The 3,864-nt window shown below is 37.2% G+C and overlaps 1 protein-coding gene across 1 annotated transcript in view; it reads left to right on the top strand.

Moving 5' to 3' along the window:
- Positions 1 to 1,744: 1,744 nt before the first annotated feature.
- The window catches only part of LOC121375759 (kynurenine/alpha-aminoadipate aminotransferase, mitochondrial-like), a 21,973-nt gene continuing 19,853 nt past the window's right edge, over positions 1,745 to 3,864 (top strand). The window contains exon 1 of the mRNA XM_041503374.1: positions 1,745 to 1,885. The gene's annotated coding sequence lies outside the window, so the exon portion shown is untranslated. The remainder of the gene's footprint in view (positions 1,886 to 3,864) is intronic.

Here is a 3,864-nt window from a genome sequence, read left to right as displayed (position 1 = left end):
GTTGAGTGATTCGTTAAATAAAACATTTCTTTCTTTCTTTTTATCATTAAGTTCGGTGCTCCGGATTTCACAGTTATAGAGTAGGATCGGTCTGAAAATGTGGAGTGATCCAGCAAATGCTTTTTGCAACCTAAATAAGGTTTAAAGGCCTTTAGTTGCCAGATCTGTTTTAGTTGTACCCAAGTTTTCATTAGTGTTGCTGATACAACTTTAAGTCCCAGTCACACTGTCAGGCATTGAGGGCTAGGTATTACTACGTTGTTAAAACGTAGTAAAACGGCAATATACGTAGTAAAACATATTACATACGGCTAAATACGTAATGATGATTGCTCCAGCCACGTTTGTTTTGAATATGTTCAAAATAAGCGTGGGGCTTCGATATACCAAACGCGGCAAAGATTTGGCAATCCGTAGGAGTGGGAAACGTAGTACTTAAACATCCCCCCTCCCATTTATGAAAAAAAAAAAAAACCACAACGACAATCAAACAACAACAGATTTTAGTAATTACAAAAATGCGTTACCTAACGCTGTTCAATACACCCACCACCCCACCCACCCTGTAACGCTACATAACGCTTGGGTTTACACCCACCCACCCCCTCGAGCGTTATGTAATATTTGAATGGCCCCTTATTTATTGACAATGAATAAAATCCCCTTATTTATTGACAATGGATAATAACATGAATACTATTTGCATAAATAATCAATGTCACATATTAATACCAATCACAGCCGATGTGGTGGGTATGGGAGATAGTTTTGGAGATAAATTCAAGCACGCCTGTCGTGGGCATAACTTCTGACCAGAGAGTTCTGTCCAAGACAGAGCCGCAGCTGGTTTTACTCCGTAACAATCTAATTAAAATTAGCTCCACTGGTTAATTACTATTACCTGTGGATCTAACAGCACCCCGTTGGAGCTCATGTCCATTTGACCTTTCATTCGACCAATCAAAACCTCACTTGCAAAATCATGCCAGTGATTTGAAAAGAATTTGAAAACATTCGGGATTATGCCGAGGGTATACGAAATGATTCGGGTGAATTACGAAGTATGCCGGAAACTAATTTCAATATAAAATTTTATATAAAATTCATTTCAAGACGAAAAAACCCAAACCGTGATGGTATAGCCATAAAATCTGTTTATACTAGTATACAATCCAGAGTTTATTACAACACTTTTCCCCCTGTTTTTTAATGTTGAAATAGACCAACAAGTTCGCCTATTGCACACAGTCTCGCCCTATATTTTTAGAATATGTATGCTCCCGAATAACACTATAAAAGGCGAAGTGTAATTGGTCGATATTTAAATTGTTATTTATAAATGAAATGTCACCTGGACATGGGAGTCCACACAATGCTGTTAGATCTACGGGTAGACCAGTAGAGCTAATTTTAATCAGATTGACTCCGTAAATATTTGATGGTGCGCCTCGAACTTTGACACGGAACTTTCTTCTTTGGTATCATGTAACCTAGAGGTAAGCATACGCCACAACAAAACACTTCGCATCGGTGCGAACGAGTCGTGTTCGTAACTCGTGCACGGCCTTATGGAAAGAAAACAAATGGAAACGAAGTATTTGGTTAATAACAAGTTACCTCATTTACATTTACGAGGGGAGGGGGGGGGGGGGCACACACATACACGCACAGCGAGAGATGGGGGAGGGGTGAGAATGAGCGAGAGATTATGATAAATAATCATAAAGCGAGTGTGCCTGTGTACGCAGTCTGCACGGGCTGTGACATATCTGTTTAACACTAAAATTGTTTTTTATTTTTAATAATTACAGAATTGAAAACTACGACCTCTATCTAAACAATGTCAGCAAGCGTCGAACAAGAACACCATTTCCTGAGCCTGAAGGTATTTAAACGAACAAGAATCGCGTTTTATAAGTTAGATAATATTATTTTTCATTTTTGTATCCTTCACCACCTAATAAAGAAGAGTTCCAAACTCAGTGCTCTACAAAGCGAGTGAAATACTCGCCATGGCGACTAAAAACATTCCCTGACGTCTTAAAAATAAAATCACATTCGCCAGTTGGCGACTGTCCAATAATATTACTTTAATCTGTAAACAAAACTGGACATCGGAAAAGACAGTGGACCAGTAGCAATTTATCTTCCATAAAACGTGTTTTCTATCGGTAGTTTGTTTTTAGAATTTGTATGCTCCCGAATAACGCTATAAAAGGCGAAGTGTAATTGGTCGATATTTAAATTGTTATTTATAGATGAAATGTCACCTGGACATGGGAGTCCACGTAATGCTGTTAGATCTACTGGTAGATCAGTAGAGCTAATTTTAATCAGATTGACAAGAGGTTGACCTCTGTACTCTTTAACTCCCATGATATTGTTTCTTTATATGACTAGTAACTACTAGTATGCATGACTAGGCATGCTGTCACTTATAAAACAGCAAAATGAGGTGACCGGTGTGTGTAAACAACTATACTGAACAAAATAAGAAACTTCCGCTAACTTGGCTTGAACATAACTTGATGAAAACAAACCGGGGGAATAATTGTTATATATGCGTTTAAAGAGTGTTCCATGATGCATCGTTTGGTGCAAAAATCATGGCCATAGGTTAACAGAAACTGGGAGAAATTTTGACCAAGTGTGGCAAAAAAAACACCCACCCACTTAATAACAGGTATGACCACCTCTTGAATTGACCACTGCAGTGCATCGCAGGCGCATAGAATTGACTAAAGTGTTGATTTCTGCCTGTGGAATAAGGTAGCCGATTGGTAACTACAATTTACACATTGAAGCCTGGTACATATTATCACAATACTTTTATTTAACTTTTAATGAGTACTGCAATTTAAATGCATATATTAGCAGTGCCATTAAAATAGTAATTCGCTTAATTTCCTTTAATCAAATTATTGGGTACGGAATTTGATAATGATAGTTAACAGTCCTTCCCTATTTTAGTGGAACCGAACACAAACAGTAACTTGTAATTACTATTTAACAACTAGGAATTACCCCTTCACGAGTTCATTCGAAGGCGGTCCTAATAACAATTACGGCATTAGTAATGTGCCATAAAATGGCAGATAAATCGATTTAATTACAAGTATATATAATTAGCTGGCTACTAAATATAAGTGGCTGGCGACTAAAATATTATACTTTAGGCCTACTGGCCAGGGAAGAGTACATTTGAACTTACTTTGTAGAGCACTGAAACTCCGTGATTTAAAGGGAGAGTAAACTGAAACATGATCCTTATGTGTTGGAAAGATGCATACCCTGACCACCAACACATACTGACAGGTTAACAAATGAAAAATGCGTAATTTTAGTGCAAATGAAAAAAACCCGTGATTATTCCTGCCAACTGGGGGCAGCCATTTTCGTATCTTTTTGATGCTTCCGGTACTCTAGCTTGGGGCGAAGTGACCTCAGCTCCTGACCAACTCCTGTATGCACAGTGTAAACAAAAGCAGTAATTTATGACAAGACGCTTCTTTTTGATCAACCTGACTTGTAAAACAACATAAATGACATGATAATATAATAATCTATTTAACTAAATATATTTCAAGTTGCATTAATGAAACGAAATGGGGTTATAGTATTTTTCTCTGTTAAATAATCCAAAGAAAAATGTACACTATTAGGTCTATTAGTATGCTACATTGGACCAAAGACGACAACCCACGATACCCAAGTGATAATTTTCTTTTCTTTGGGACTACATAATTGATCAGTTCTGTGACTTTAATGGGAAAGTCTACTTAATCAATAGTTTTACAGAACTATTTACAGTAATAAACCATGTCCATTACCATTTTAGGGTGACAGGTATAAATATTACACAAC

This window comes from Gigantopelta aegis, chromosome 6 (genome assembly GCF_016097555.1).
Source record: "Gigantopelta aegis isolate Gae_Host chromosome 6, Gae_host_genome, whole genome shotgun sequence".
NCBI lineage: Eukaryota > Metazoa > Mollusca > Gastropoda > Neomphalida > Peltospiridae > Gigantopelta > Gigantopelta aegis.
This window is presented reverse-complemented; position numbering and strand designations above follow the sequence as displayed.